Source organism: Meles meles, chromosome 6, assembly GCF_922984935.1.
Source record: "Meles meles chromosome 6, mMelMel3.1 paternal haplotype, whole genome shotgun sequence".
In the NCBI taxonomy this organism is placed as follows: domain Eukaryota; kingdom Metazoa; phylum Chordata; class Mammalia; order Carnivora; family Mustelidae; genus Meles; species Meles meles.
This window is the reverse complement of record NC_060071.1, coordinates 100,824,715-100,842,073: the sequence shown is the minus strand read 5'-3', so window position 1 is coordinate 100,842,073 and position 17,359 is coordinate 100,824,715. Positions and strand designations below refer to the sequence as shown.

Below are 17,359 nucleotides of genomic sequence, written 5' to 3'. Positions count from 1 at the left end.
GAGCTAAACACTAGAGCATGAACAGTAATAGTTTTCTCTCATTTTTAATCATTCCTGATGTATAATCTAATCTATATATTTATACTTTCCTTAACGAAGATGATTGCCATGAAAATGCTTATTAAATACAGCAGCATTATAATTATTGCCAGATCAATATTACTCATAATATCCAAAACTTTTTCAGGACAGAAAAATTGGTAAATTTAGACAAAATATTCCACTTGTATGGATTTCATGAATCTGAGGATAATAGTTTGATTGTGTAGAGCTCAGTTTAGTTTTCCATGTGCAGTTAAGCGACAGATAAGTGGCTGGACTGGGCTCAGGTTTGGTGATAAATAATGTGACACACTGTTATTACTCTAGTATTTGTTTCCTTTATCTAATCTCCTCATGAATTAGCTTTTATTTTGTTTTAATTATATTTGATTCACAACTATTATTTCCTAGTTGCTTTCATTTTTCTTACTGATCAAATTTAATAAAATGAGAATTATGGATAAGTGTTAAGCTAACATAATGAAAAGATATAATATTGTAAAGATACTTTGTAATATAATAAAATATACTGAATGTATTTTCTTAGTGTTTAATTTTAAGCTAAACCATTAAAAATTATTTTATCTTCACTCAAATCTGACATCTTTTATTTCATTCTCACATAAATTATCAACAATTTATACCTATTATTTTTTAGAACAGTAAAGTGGCTTAATTTTTATGTGAATAAAATATTGAAGTAATAAAATTTTGTATTTTGAAGAAATGTCATGTTGATATGTGATTATGGGGCATCTTCTCTTCCTGTAAAGATCAAAATCATTTTATTTCAAACTCTTCAACCCATCCCTTCCACCATCAATTCTTTGTCATATACATAATAGGGAATCAGAAATGATTCTTTTAAAAAACTGCAATTCAGAGAATTATAAAGAAATTACCACTGCATATTAGACCTTATAGAAGAAGTAAAAAATAAATTTATAGGATAATTTGATAGCTTTTATCATAATTTATCTAATTTTCAATGATTCTTTATCTGGGGGCACCTAGGTGGCTCAGCAGATTAAGCTTCTGCCTTCAGCTCAGGTCATGATCTCAGGGTCCTGGGATCAAGCCCTGCATCGGGCTCTCTGCTCAGCAGGAAGCCTGCTTCCCCCTCTCTCTCTGCCTGTCTCTCTGCTTACTTGTGATCTCTCTCTTTCTGTCAAATAAATAAATAAAATCTTAAAAAAAAAAAGAAGAAACTTCATCTGACTACATCCCCTAAAAGAAATTTTTCAACATTTTGAGGAACCTCCATGCTGTTTTCCAGAGTGGTTGCACCAGCTTGCATTCCCACCAACAGTGTCAGAGGGTTCCCCTTTCTCCACATCCTCGCCAGCATCTGTCATTTCCTGACTTGTTAATTTTAGCCATTCTGACTGGTGTGAGGTGATATTTCATTGTGGTTTTGATTTGTATTTCCCTGATGCCGAGTGACGTGGAGCACTTTTTTGCACTACTGGGTATTTACCCTAAAGATACAAACATAGTGATCCGAAGGGGCACGTGTACCCGAATGTTTATAGCAGCAATGTCTACAATAGCCAGACTATGGAAAGAACCTAGATGTCCATCAACAGATGAATGGATAAAGAAGACGTGGTATATATACACAATGGAATACTATGCAGCCATCAAAAGAAATGAAATCTTGCCATTTGCGACGACGTGGATGGAACTAGAGCGTATCATGCTTAGTGAAATAAGTCAATCGGAGAAAGACAACTATCATATGATCTCCCTGATATGAGGACATGGAGAAGCAACATGGGGGGTTAGGGGGATAGGAGAAGAATAAATGAAACAAGATGGGATTGGGAGGGAGACAAACCATAAATGACTCTTAATCTCACAAAACAAACTGGGGGTTGCTGGGGGGAGGTGGGATTGGGAGAGGGGGAGCGGGCTATGGACATTGGGGAGGGGAGGCGAACCATAAGAGACTATGAACTCTGAAAAACAACCTGAGGGTTTTGAAGGGTCAGGGGTGGGAGGTTGGGGCAACCTGAGGGTTTTGAAGGGTCAGGGGTGGGAGGTTGTGGGAACAGGTGGTGGGTAATGGGGAGGGCACATTTTGCATGGAGCACTGGGTGTTGTGCAAAAAGAATGAATACTGTTACGCTGAAAAAATAAATAAAATGGGAAAAAAAATTTAAATATGGAAAAAAAAAAAGAAAGAAATTTTTATATCATCTTTGTAATGGTAATTTTTTTTCCCTGTGAACCGAACAGATCAAATTAGTTCAATGTTAAATGAGCATGATTTAGGTACATGTACTTTTAGGAAATTTTCTAAAATTTTTTTAAAATTTAATTTTTTATTACACACTAATTAGTTTATATTTTAGTTCTTTATAAAGAAAATGCTAAGAAAATTAAAACCATGTATTATATGGCTTAAAAAACATACTTCCAGATTTCTTTACTTATCAAATGGAATAATTCAGTAGCTATGTTCACCATCACAGACTTTAGTCCCATTCAATGATATGGCACATCATGCAAAATTAACTAGCCACAAACAAAAATGTCTCAAATATAGTAAAAATATACATATAATAAAGGTAATTTCACAATGCCAAATAAGAAATTTTATTTATGTTGGCTGTGCTTCAGAAATTTAGGGTCAGTAGGCTTCATCATGGGGTACCTGGGTTAAAATGTCTATTTTTTTTTTTTTTTTGCTCTAGTTCCAAGCTGAGTAGTGTATGGATCTACATTATAATTGACTTTTTCAGCCATCTCTAGGAGAGTCTTTTCATCTTCTAACCACAGAACAGACTCCTAGAACACTGTCCTTCTGTGATCTTCTGCACTTTGTTCTTCCAATTCTATCATTTGTGAGATAGCTTCATGGTAAATAAGCAATTGTGGAGAACCCTCTTCACTTTGTTCACAAGGAATTTTCACATCATCCCTCTGAAGAGAGTGCCTATACCCTACTCTGCGTCTAACTCCTCAGCCTGATTTGGTGGATGGTGCATTATTTGATGAACATCCCAGCAGCAGCTGGATCCACAAATTCTTTCACACTATTTGCATATTTTAATGTGTCAGGAGTATTTCCATAGGATGGCATCCCTGGAGAGTTTGTAGCTATCATGGAGGCATCAGAGTCTTCACCCATGAATGAACCTCTTAAGACCTAAGTAAGTTTACTTGGAAGGAGTAGGAGGTTTGTTTCTACCTAAGATTCTAATGCACTCCTTCAGAACTAAAAGGCTTTTTACTAATTTCAGCACCTTCAAACCTTGTTTGCCTGTCAGCACTGGAAGTAACAGTTTCTCTTTCATTTCCAGGAAAACTGATAAGAGACAATTTAATATATAGTTTTCCCTTCTTTCTAGGAATAATCTGAAACACTGATTGGCTCCAAGATGAACATGCATTGGCAGATGTTCGACCACATGTTCTACAAGTGTTGCCAGTATCAATAAGATTCTGTACATTAACACATTTGACCTCCTATTTCTGTAATCCCACCACTTGAACGCTGTTTTCCATCTTCAAGCACTCTCAATTTTGCTGTCCTGTTCAGCTAGTGAAACACATTTCCACTGTAAATTCCACCCCCACAAAAATAAATAAATAAAAGTTGCATATACTTGAAGTTCAAATTTCTTATAGCTTGGCTTCTTTGTCATTAAAAAAAAAATCTCCAGCTGCTAATGCATGAACAATTTTTTTTTTTCCTTTGAACAATCCTGGTTCTTTCTTGAGTTGTCCCACTGTTTGAGTTTTTCCACTTTCAGCAAAGTACGTGACCGTTCTCCTTTCAAATATAGTTTCCACTAGTGGTCTAACCATAATTTCGTAAGCTATTTCATTAGGAGCTGTGTCATCAAAGGCAGAATCAAAACCTAATGTTTGGCTTTTTAGGTACCTTCTTGAGACAAAACTAAAAATGGGCCATTAATAATTTTATTAGGGATTATGATTATCCATGTTTCTTCTCTGCTGAAAGGTCATTTTTTTACACAAAATCACATCATATGTTCACCAATAGGATCTGCTATGGTCAATGGTCTACAATCCCTTTAAAGTCTCTGATCATACACAAAATTTCATAATTTGTGTTTGTAGCATCAAAATCCTGGGCTCTCAAGTTTTTTCTGTTGTCCTTTTTTCTTGTTATTTTTGTTTTATTTTGTTTTGTTTTTCATAATTTTTCTACTTTTTTCACACAGAATTTCTATGTGCATTCTGGTGTGCAGAGGAAGACTATTCAGGAAGTTGACTAGGTTGTGCACATGCAGAACCAACCACTTCTTCATGTACCTTACTTGTGCCTTCAAGACCTACTCAGGCCACATTATGTTATATACAACTTCTGTTTGATGATGGAGCACTGTTGTGAATGCCCAGCTTTGTGTAGATGAAATAAGACCCCGTACATGATGGGCAGCTGAGATCACATGGTAATGTGGTGGCCTAAGTTTAAGCATGCTGTCCCTCCTAAGAGCCGGTAGCAGGTCAAGAACTGTTTCTCAAAAGGAGAAAAGTTATCCAGAGGTTAAGTAGGACTTCACTCTAAAATCCTAAGGGACTTTGGTGCAATTAACTTATGAGGGCCTGCCAAAAGCTATAATAGCCTCCCTTTCTGCCACTGACACTTCAAGCACCATTGAATCTATTGGATTACAGGGCCCAAGTGGCAGAGCAACTTGTAAGGCAGGGTGGACCTGTTACAGAGCCTTCTTATGTTCTGGGCCCCCACTCAAATCTAGCAACTCTTCAGGTTGCTCAGTAAATAGGCCAGAATAAGACACCTGAATGATGAACTTGTTCCTCCCAATATCCAAAGAGATCCCCCAGACATTGTGCATTATTTTGCTTTAGAAGTAGCCAGATACAACACTTTATCCTTCAACTAACAGAAATATTTCAACATGATCCACACTGCTAGACCCCTAGAAATTTTACTAGATAGAAGATCCTGATGTCATTGGATTTATTTCCCACCATTTTCTCCAACATCAAGATTAACTAAATATGGGATCATAAGCAAAGATCCTCAAAATTGTAGTGAAACAAATAACCACAAATGAAACTCAGAAGATGGAAATCGGATGCAATCATATACTCACAAGAATTCCACATATAAAAAAGTATCAAAAACAATATAAAATATTACGTATTGAATTTTCAATGAAATAAAATTTGGAATCAGAAAAAATGAGAAATCAAAAGAAAATTTAACATGGTCAGGTGTATTTTTTTAAATAATCAATAAACTTTCAATAATAAAAGTAAAGTTTTTGAAAAAAATCAGAAAATTTATAAACTGTATGCTACCATAGAATGCAATATATAGAGACATGGAAGTGTAAAATATTAAGGTCATTTTAATACATATTAAGTATTGAACTAAAATTTCTATTGTATATTTAATCAAAACACCTAGAAGGAACAGAAATTATAGAATGAGCAGAAAAAAAACTTAAAAATGATCATAGCTGTGCATTTTTTAGGTAATAAAGACATGGATAAGTAGAAATTGGGAAGGACAGTGTATTAAAAAATAAAATTGGTACTTGAACATATTGACGTGGAGTTATAAAATTTCCAATAAAATCAGATGATCTTAAAAGTATCTGAAAAGACAGATCCCTTAAAATAAACAAAAATGAGATTCACAAAAAGCTTCTAAGACTAAAAAGGAATCTAGAAGAGAGTAGAATAAAATCTTCAAAGTACTGAGAGCAAATCCCAATTTTTTAATTTGTTTTAATTTTTAAGTATTTTTGGTCTACACAGAAATGCTCTTTCATTAGGGTAAAACAAGGATATTTCTAGATTTCAAAGTATGGAGAATTTGGTATAAATGCCCTATACCACAGACCATTCTAAAAGAAGTACTTTATCCATAATCCAAAATGTTCACTTACCACATATTTATTGTCTACTGTGTATTAATTACATGCCATCCTAGGTCCTGAAAATTCAACTAAAATCCTTCTTATTAAGACACTTAATTCTTGTGATGCAGCTAAACAAAAACATAAATAAGCAAGTAAGTAAAAAATAAATGAATAGATACATACACACATAATATATAATATACTGCATAGTATATAGCATGTTAAAACATTATATATATATATAATACATGTAGTATATATAACTACATGAGGAAAAATATATAGAATATTTTATATACTGAGAAATACATAATATAATGAGAAAATATATTTCCTATCATATTGATAGAATTCATAGGATCATATTGATAATGAGAAAAATAGAATATGAGAAATATTATGATGAGATAATGAGAAAAATAAATCAGAAGGAAATATGGAGTGCTTGCTGTGAGATTATGATTTAAATCCAATAGGGAAATTCATCAAGAACTATTTTATTTATGTGAATAAAAAAAGTATTTGGAGCAAAGGAAAATCAAGTGAAAAGATTTTGAGGCAGGCACATGTCCTATCTTTTGAGGAAGAGTAAGAAAGAACCACTAGAAGAGATGAGGGCAGTGTAGTAAATGAAGTTCAGAAATCATTGTAATGTGGACTACTTTAAGGCTTTTTGCTTTTAAGATGATTAAGATAAGAAGTTTTTGAAGGGTTTTAGGTAGAAGGCTGGAATACATGATCTGCATTTTGTTGATTAATCTAGCTGCTTAAATGCAAAGAGGTGGAGGAATAAAAAGGGAGGAGAAAGGAGAGGAAGAAGGGAAGAGGAGAGAGAGAACAGGAGAAGTTGAAGAAGAAAAAGAATGCAAGAAAGAGGAGGAGGATGAAGAACAGCCAAGGGGCTATCGCAATAATAACAGCCAAAATGGACTTTGACTTGGGCCAGAGTGGCTGCAAGAGAGGAAGATGTAGTGGTTACTTTCTGAAAATAGCCATTATAAATTGCCAAGAGATTGCTAAGAGGTATGAGAGGGGGGAAAAAAATGAGCTCAAGGTTTTAGTCCAAACAACTGCAAAGAAGTTGCTATGTGCGAAGAAAAAGTCTCAGAAAGTTAAAAAAAAAAAAAAAGGAGGGGGTGATAGTAGAGGTTAAATTCAGAGCTGTTAAGACTGAGATTCTTGTATGTCCAAGTAGGGATTTAGAAGAGGCAGATGGATAGCTGAGGTTGGAATGCAAAGAAGAAGATTCCCAGGCTAAAGAAGGAACTTGGGGGTTACAACCACAGGAGGGGTGAAGAGGAAGACTAGAAAAGGTCCAAGCAATGAACACGGGGGGTTGCAAATTAAAATGCTACCTAAATGCCAATATATTTGAATACTTAAATGAAAAAGGACACATTCTTGAAAAACACAAATTAACAGAATTAACACAAGGAGAAACTATGAATAAAAAATATAAAATATGTAAAAATGTCCATAACAATATTATACATGAAATTCATACACTGAAACCATTCATTGGCTATTCCACACTTGGTGTAGTCACTTAATGCAATACCATAAAGCAATGAAAATAAGCAAAATCATGCAAGATACAACAGCTTATATAGATTGCACAGACATCCGGTTAAGCAGAAGAAGACCAATTCACACTGTATTATTCCATTTTTATAATGTTCATGTGCAGTCAAAATTAAACTGTTATAGATATTAGAATATTTGTTTCCCATGTGGACTGATAATGATAAGTTATGCCTTATACCTTGATCTTGGTTTGATTATTTTTATTTAAGCTTTACTGAGCTATTACTGGAATCCCTTTAGACTAATCATTCATCAAACTGTACAGCTTTAATTTTATCTACTTTTTAAGCTAAACTCCCCAAAACATTGTTTTTTAGTTATTTGAAAATACAAAAATAACCAGAACTAACCAGAGATATATTTAAAATAGTAGTATATTAAAAGGTTAGCCTTATGTGTTTTTAAAATATCCTATAAATCTACCATGATTTAATAGGGTTTATACTAGTATGATACTGACAGGTTAAGAAAGACAGAACATAGGTATTGAATAGTAATTATAAGTATTAATAGGTGATATTGGAAAGTAAAATACACAATTTGAACACAGAAAAGGCCCTAAAGAGAAAAATCCAGAAGCAACTGAAATAATAAATTTCACTACATATACTTTGAAACTATCTGACTAAACAAACTCAAACACTGTAGACAAATTGGGAAAATATTTGCAAAATATAGGATAGATAAGTATCTAAATTTTTACAAATCAATAAGAGAAATATTAACTACCTAATAGAAAAATATTTATATAACACACAGAGCCCACAGTAAAATACAAACACCATATGAATAGGAGTGCTCAATTTGACTCCTAATCAGATTTTCTAATTCTTCCAGTTTTGTGATAAGTGTGTATTTTTCACATAATATGAGAATATATTAATAAAATTTCTATTAAAACACAATTTTTATTTTATTAAGACTTATAACTTAAATCTTGCTGTGCTTGGAATTTTTTTTTTTTTTTCATTAAAAGTCACTATTATATTTTACAGTCCCTGGAAGTAGTAGTCTCTATTTTACCCTATAAAAATTCAAGTTACTGCTCTCAACTTTCTAAATTGAAACGAAGAGTAACACATTTTATATTGCAACACTATACACATAAATACATACAGTCATTTACTGATGATATTTATGCCTACTACTTATGATGCATGTAGAAGTATTATGGTCTGTTCTATCCTTCTTATCTTATCCTGCTTTATAATTTATAAATGTTGGTCTCAAGATATTAAGTTGATGCCATCAGACTGTGACCCACAGTTTTAAAAGCACTACTTCAGCAGGTGCCAAATGAGCATATATTTAGTTTCAATAGATTAACATGAATTTTGTGAGATAGTAAGGATAGTACTTATGACCATTTAATTTGAAAGCCTGATATAGCAAAGTGCTGCTGTGATCAAAAGATTCCAACGAGAGAATCAGTTTAACACTCAAACTTTTGTGCCAATCAGTACATAATTGTTGACTTTGATTGCTGTTCTGTGATGTGAGTACTTTCTAAAAATTGTGTGCATTACTTACCTTTTTGAAAGAAATAAGATGTTTAAGAATAATGCCATTCTGAAGAGAAGGAAAAAAAAGTTGTGGCTTCAAGTATATGCATCTTTTGTAAGAAAGGAGGACATTTTCAACATTTTAATGGTCCAAATAAGTGAATATGTAAAACTTTTTCAGAATCATATCATGGATTTTCACAGAGTAATCTCTCAATTGTAAGTAAAAGGAGTGTTATTTGCTCTCAATTTGTAAGGGAAAGGATAGCGCCAAACAATTTTTCTCTTTCAAAATAACAAACTTTCTGCTCCTCTTCCTGTCTTCAAAAAGGTATAAGTAATGACTTTTCATTGTACATCTGAACATTACAATTTTCCTTGTACTTTTAACACTGTTATGCCATTTTCAAAGGTGTCATTTTTCGAAGTTTATAGCTATTTCTTCTTTGTCATTTCTTATTTTCTGTTATTCCAAGAAATACATTATTCTGAGTGTAGATAGGGAATTGTCTCCCTCCCCTCTCAGCTAAAATCTATTTTCAGTTATATATTACCAAAACTACTATGAAAACATTAAGTCATTATTGAATGAATTGGTTTCATATCATTAAAAAAAAGTGGTATATTCCTAAATTGAGCTTAAAGACTAAAAGGAATTATGCATGAAGGCATAACCTTTTTCATATTCAGATGAAACAGGGAAGGTAATTTGTAAAGGCTATTGTGAGGGGAGGGGGTTATTCTGGGTTTGTGAAAATCAATTTGCTTTATGATTGTCATGAAAATAGATTCTTAAATGTCTTCTAAAACTTTTTTAACTCCAATAAGGTCTTTGCTTATATTAAAATCATAAAAGCTAAGATTTGGTAACAAAATGTATAGGTTTCATGAAGCATATAAAACTTTTTGAAGCATATAAAATTCTGTATTGTTTTAGATTGTTTGCCCTATTTTTTTATACCTTGAAAAATATCAAACCTACAGAAAAATAATAGTAAAAGTCATTTTAATGACACTCCCCTTATTAGGATTTACCAACTATTAACATTTGGTGAATTTGCTTTCTCTTTCTCCTTTGCTAAATATTCAAAAGTAAATCACTGACATGATGGTACTCACTCCTAAATATTTCATCTAGTCGCCTTTAAGATCAAGGACAGCTTCCTACATAACCACAATCCCATTTTCACACCAAGGAATTTAATTTGGATTCAGTAATAGTATAAAAAATGTAATCCATATTTAAATTATCTAATAGTCTGTAAAATTAGCTGCCAGTCTTGCTTTAATACAAGATTTCACTAAGAATTATACATTGTATTTGGTGGCATGTATCTTTTTTTTTTTTTAAAGATTTTATTTATTTATTTAACAGAGAGAGAGATCACAAGTAGGCAGAGAGGCAGGCAGAGAGAGAGGAGGAAGCAGTCTCCCTGCAGAGCAGAGAGCCCGATGCGGGGCTCGATCCCAGGACCCTGAGATCATGACCTGAGCTGAAGGCAGTGGCCTAATCCACTGAGCCACCCAGGCGCCCCTGCTGGCATGTATCTTTTGTCTTTTTCTCTTGACTCTCTTGTCTTTCATAACATTGATACATGTAAAGAGTCCAGGCCACTTGTATAAAATGCTCTATAATCTACTTTGTCTTTTTATGATCTCACGTTCATACTTAGATTAAATCATTTACAAACAATTTAAACCATATTACAAGGAATGTATACATTCTTTGGCATTATATTGGAAGACATAAGGTCAGTTTTATGGTTAATGGGAATGCTATTGGTTCATGTCACATGACGCTTTCCAACTATATGAATGTCTGTTTCCCAGTAACTTGTGACACAATGGCTCAGTGTCTGTTTATGGATAGTTGCCTTAATCAATTTTTTACATTAGTGTCTGTAAATTGGTGATTTGTTAATTATATCATTTTTCTATATTTACCCATTTACATTCTTCAGTAAAGATTGTTACATTCCCAGCAGTTCTGTGAATGAAGACTGTCCACTTCATGAAGCATTAAATAAAGTTTGCTTGTAACACCTAAGTGTCTTTTTTTACAATTTTTTCAACAGTCTTTGGTGATGAGCAGGAGGATCAGAAGCTGACTGCTAACTACCTGAGACATGATGAGATGCGCACTAAATCCTTTGAGCTTCCTGTTCCTTTCATCAGGACCAGAAACTGTGGGTCAGTCACTCAGATTTAAGCTCCACTCCATTGTGTTCAGCAATCTGTTCCAAACAACCCTTATTTTTAAAAATTCATATATTTATATAATATTGTTATATTATACATAAATACATATTTTTGGCTTCAAATATTGCTTTCAGAGCAATTGAAGTCAAATACCAAACTTTCCAGTTTTTAAAAAAGGAACAAAAGGTGGTGAATTTTCTAGAGCCAATAAGGAAAAACTTGAAGCCACTATTAAAGAATTATTCTCATCATGTTTTCTAAAACATAACCAGCTATGGGCTGTTTCAAACTATATATATATTTTTTTTCTTTACTTACAAAACAGAAGGATCAAGCTTGAAGACTATATATCCGACTGCCATCAGATTATAAGTGACAATAAAATATTAACTCTACCTTTTTTATTAAAAATAAAACCAAAAAGCAAAAAATTAGTTCCAGTTCAGGGTTTTTTAAAGTTCTCAGAAAAGTTCTGGGATCCTGGAAAGGCTCTAGAATAACTATAGGAAAAGTCCACAGTGAGTGGTAGCCAGTAGGAGACTGAAGAGGAAGGAATTCCAATGTCTGCAATGTGTGGTAGCCATCAGGGGGCACTTACAAACCCTCGACGTAAGTCCATAGCATAAACCACTGGAGGGCTTTCAGAAATAAATTAAGACAAGAAATTCAGAATATATGACCAATGTCACAACAAAATCTAAGTAGAATCAACCTTTATAAGCCATCAGGCCACCCAGATGATAAAGAAAACATCTCATGACAGGAACAATAGATCTGTTGCTAGTGGAAGCCAAAGCCATAAAATTGGTGGGCACAAATCAAGCATTAAAAGGAGTTAGAGCACGAGCCACCTAACCCTGGACTCTTATGTTAGGATGAGTTGATCACAGAATGGGTGAAATTGATACTGTCACCTATCAACCTCAAGAAAACTTCCATGCAACAAGGCACATCGTAAAACAGCACAAAAATCCCCAACTCAATGACATATTCCTTTTAGGCATTAATTTGAGACCCAAGTCTCAATTAATTAGAGATCCAAGGCCTAACCAAAAAACGCAATCTTCAAGTTTCAAAGAATTGAGCATTCCTCCTTCCAGCATACCTCTTTATATGTCTAAGAAATATTTTCCTGAAAGCTGTAGATACCTACAAAAATGGTAAAGTCTTACTAAGACAATCTAGAATTACCATGGCCATTATGGGAAATATTGAAATTAGCCAAAAATATTTATTAGAGAAGTACACTTCAAAGCAAGTGTTCCCAAATCAAACAAAGAGAATGGGATACCTATTTTAACTGCTGTGCAGAAGCCTGCAAAAGGGTTCAGGATTCTAAGAGAGCTTCATTAAAAGATTCATTGCAAAAGGCTAATGAAAAGTTAAAGCCACAAAAGTTACCCAAAGCAAAAGATTATAAGATTGATGTGACCCCTACCGCTCCTCTCTATCTTCCTTTACTTGAATATTTACAGTTTATTAAAACTCCACTTGAATTGCCTTTCCATTCTGCAGAGACTACAAAACCATAAAATAAGTCAACCAAGTTAGTAGCCTTAAAATGGCAACAGCTCCAGGACCAGAAACCTAAACCCACACCTGAGCCTCCCACTTTGCACTGGTCTATCATCAAAACACTGGTCCAGAAATTGGAGTCTCATTTGTAATCCTGGAAAAAAGACTGTCCTCAAAATTTTTATACAAATCTTTTCATAGTGACTTGAATGCCCCATATCTCAAAGGAGTCTCCCAAAATGGCCTCCCCCTAGGGCTGATGAGACACTGAGGGATTCTCTGGTTAAACTCTCATGAACTATTCCCTTAAACAGCTGAGGGGAAACTGAAATTAAAATTAATGGAAAACTCTGCCAAATTCCTGAAGGTATTGGAGCTATACACTCTACCTTAAACCTCACTCTCTCTGGAGCCTACGGATTCGATCCGGGGAAAACTGGCAGAATCCTGTGAAGGATAGCAATTCTTACCAGAGTCAGCCTTCTTGGATCTCAGTTGTGCCCAGTAGAGAAAGGAAGGTAAAATGTCACATAGTTCCTTATTGGTTTTCTGCCGTTTTCTCTCCCAGAGACAGCTATGCCTTCTTGTTTTGCATCCTGAAATTGTGGCTTGGCTTTCTGTCAGGAGCATGTAGGTTGTTGATTCTCTTGTATGCAGGCAGCTCAACTGTCAGGTTCATGTCCAAAATGTGTCTGGACAGAAACGTGAGCTGCACCCCATTTGTGGCTAGGGTCTGTCAAATGACAAAACGAACACAACTTACTAATGAGTTTCCCTTTATTCAAGGGATTGGGGGAGTGTGGCACTTCACAGGCAGCGGAAAACTGTTGCTGAGAGACTTTGCGCCAGTGAGTTTTACAGAACCTTAGAAAAGGCAACAGGAAAAAGGGCGTGATTGCCTAGGAGGTCAGGGATTTCCATTTAAGACTAAGCAGGCCGTATTCCCTAAGTTAAGGTCAATCAGCTAAACCTGAGTTAGAGGGTTGTGATGAGTGTTAGGACTCCTTGACAGGTGTTTCCTGTAAATGCAGGTTGACTTAGGTTTAGATTTGTGATGTAGGGCTGGGCCACTGGGGTGGCCTCTATTTTGTGGATCATGATATACAAAGTAGCTTTATCAGGTCCTGCTGACTGCTGCTAGCTCTCAGGGGAATTGTCTAAGACTTTCTTTTGGCTCTTTTTGGGAGTAGCTCTGGATCTTTGCAGGGTATTCTCTTTTGCTCCCTTTTGAGGGGATGTCTCCTGCATCCAAGAGGTCATTCAAAGCTGCCAGGAATATTTACTATTTGTCCTCGCTGAAACCTAACAAGATATTTGAGAGGGTTTTTTTTCACGATTTTATTTACTTATTTGACAGAGGGAGAGAGATCACAAGTAGGCAGAGAGCAGGCAGAGAGAGAGAAGCAGGCTCCCTGCCGAGCAGAGAGTCTGACCTGAGACTGGATCCCAGGACCCTGAGACCATGACCTGAGCCCAAGTCAGAGGCTTAACCCACTAAGCCACCCAGGTGCCCCTTGAGAGGATTTTTTTAAGGAGCCCCATGGTCAAAAGTTGACCAAATTGGAAGCTGATATTCAGACCCTTATAGAATTTTATTTATTTTTTCCTTTTTTAGGTCTTCTCTCCTCAGAGGAATAAAACAATGTACCCAGAGGGAAAGAAAAACATTCCAAAGACAAACATATCTAAATCTAGAACAAAGAAATCTTTTGATTTCTATCATAGTTGAAGATCTTCTCCCTAACATAAAAGAAGAAAATTGAAGATAATGTAGTAGGATGACTGGCTCAGTCCCTTCATAGCATTCAGGTTTAATTCTTCAAGGAATTAAAAACTGTCCTCCAAACTGAGCCTTCACAAGAACAGAAAAAGCCAACATAATCCTTTTTATCAATTCCAGAATCTTCTCTATTCACTCCAAAGGTTAACAGGTGTTGTAAAAATTTTGGATTTAGGAAATAATAGACCTTTTATATTCTCTGTGCCTTTGAGACGTGAATGTTCTAGTCTTCTCTAAAACCTGAGAGCCATGTTTTCAAAATGCAAACTTCAGGGAGGTAATAATTCCTGTCAGAGGAAGCCAAGGGAGGAAAAACCTATTTGGAAACTAGATGAATGAAAAATCTTAAAAGTCCTCTCCACAAATACTGGTAAAAAGTTTAAGTCATCTTAAGAGGTAAACTTAACTTATTCCATCTGCCAGAAATTACCAACTGCCAGAAACGACCCACTACCTACTGAATAGGTATAAAAAATAAACATGCAAAATGCTAAACGAAGCTTGCTCCATGGCTGAGTCAATGTATATAATTACTTTGAGTGGTATGCTATTTCCCTCAATTTTCTCTGCTATGCATTTGATTCTACTACATCTGTAGGGTTTTTTTTCCCCCGTAGATACCATAACTTCCTAAAACACTCGTATATACCCAGAATATCTTTACTACATATTTTACTGTCAAGTAAAAATTTGCCATCTTATCAAAATTCCTAACCCCCCTCCCTCTGTATGGTAATGACAATGCTTAATCATTCTAGAAACTCAGTTTGTAAAAGGGTGTATTCTGCTGATATTAAAAATCTTTCTTGTTGGTACCATTTGATTTTCATATTAGCCACTTTATTTACAGTCAGTCAAAAAATATATATCCAGGTTAGTACTATTAATTCTTTAGTGATTTAATTTGATACTGTAACTCACTGTAGTGCATGTACACATTTTTAAAAAAAATAACTATTTGAAAACTGAATCTCTTGACATGAAAAAGTCTCCTTTAGCTAGCTAAAAAGTGTCCTATTTTATTATTTCTCATTATTATTATTATTATTTCTCATTATTATTATTATTATTTAGTACCAGATCATTATGCTACTAGTATAGAACTCTTTGGAAGACCAATTATTATTATGGTCATTTAAGAGAGACACGGTTATTGCATTGTGGGAAACAGAAGGCTAGCTGAAGACAAAGTATCTGACACCCTGCCTCCCTCCCTCTATCCCCCAGCTCCTGGGTGGGATATGTGTGATAATCTTCCAGGAAGCTCCCAGCTGTCTTAATGTTATTGCTTTACTAGAGGGAAAAACAACCTTACTTTGACAATGGCAAGTCCTCTGGTATCTTGTAGGTTCTCTTTAGCATGTGAAATTTCTTTTGAAAACCTCCCTACCCCCAACTCCCAAATATATAATCAGCCACTCCTCACAATCCCCCTGAAGCAGCTCTTTCTGCCCACAGGCCCTGTCCCCATGCTTTAATAAAACCACCTTTAATAAAACCATCTGAAGAATTCTTCATGGCTATCAGCTCTGGACCCCACCCCACTGAATCTCACCTATATTCCAAAACCACGGGGAGAAAGCCATGAGTTCCGTGCTTTGCTTTCTCCTCCTCTGGAATTGCTCTGCTGTCTTAGGAATTGAATCTGCTTTCTCCTTGATAGATGAACTTCGTCCTGGCTGGATATTTTGTTGATCTTCTGGGGGAGGGGCCTAAACCACATCAAAATGATAAGAGATGATTGAGAATCTTTAGGAAAAGCATTCCAAGAGCTTTTTTCCAAGGGAGAAAACTTATTCAAGGCAATCTAAAAAACCATTAAGTAATTTTATATCGACTCTACTGTTAATATCCAAGATAAATAAAAGAAACAAAAATCTGGTCTGCAAATAGCTCTTAAAGACCTGTTCAATAGCCAAACATCAGTTTAGCTTTGAAATGGTCTCTTTCCCCACTTATTCCTGAAAATGAAGAGATGATAGGGATTGATTGCAGTGCCCAATGTCAGCAAGTTGACACCATCTTTTTAAAAAGTATTTAAAAGCTGCAATTTTGCCTCTCATCCTTGATCTTCACAGCAATTCAACCTGGTAGCAATAGGAATCACATTCTTAAAATAATACCTACCTCCTTAAGCAAGCCAAACAATGTTATAAATATCCATTTTAAGCTTTCTTGCAAACTAACCAATGGAACAAGAAAAGAAAAGAAAAAAAATTCACTTTGAACTCCAAGCAAAAATACCAGACCCAAATGTGAAACACATAGTGGGGTATGTGTGAGTGAGATGTTTTGCTTGATGGATTTGCCCAAGAGCTAGACATCATTGACCAAGATGAAACTATTACACCTTTGTTAAATTCTTTGTAACTCATATCTACATAATTAAAATTTCAACAAAAAGCTCTTATAAAACTCTCATCATATGTCAAAGTATGCAAGTGATATTTTATTTTTAAAAAATTAAGTTACATGGTGATGGGTACTAAGGAAGGCATAGATTGCATGTAGCACTGAGTGTTACATGCAAACAATGAATCATGGAATACTACATCAAAAACTAATGATGTACTGTATGGTGACTAACATAACATAATAAAAAAATAAAAATGAAAATAAAAATAAATAAAAAAATAAATAATTAAGTTTATTTCCAAAATGGGCATTTTTGGCTTCCTATTTACCAAATCAGTGTATTATAGGTCATTTGGAAACTACAAAAAAAAAAAAAGACAAAAAAAAATTCGAAAATTACCTGTGGATATCAATCATTTCACAAAGTATTAACACTATTAATACACAATGGGATATCAAACAGTAACCTGATATTTCTTCTTAAAATAAAATGCAAGTTTTTTCATTGTTATTAG

At 34.6% G+C, this 17,359-nt stretch overlaps 1 pseudogene; it reads right to left on the bottom strand.

Moving 5' to 3' along the window:
• Positions 1 to 2,712: 2,712 nt before the first annotated feature.
• The window catches only part of LOC123943645, a 64,921-nt pseudogene continuing 50,274 nt past the window's right edge, over positions 2,713 to 17,359 (bottom strand).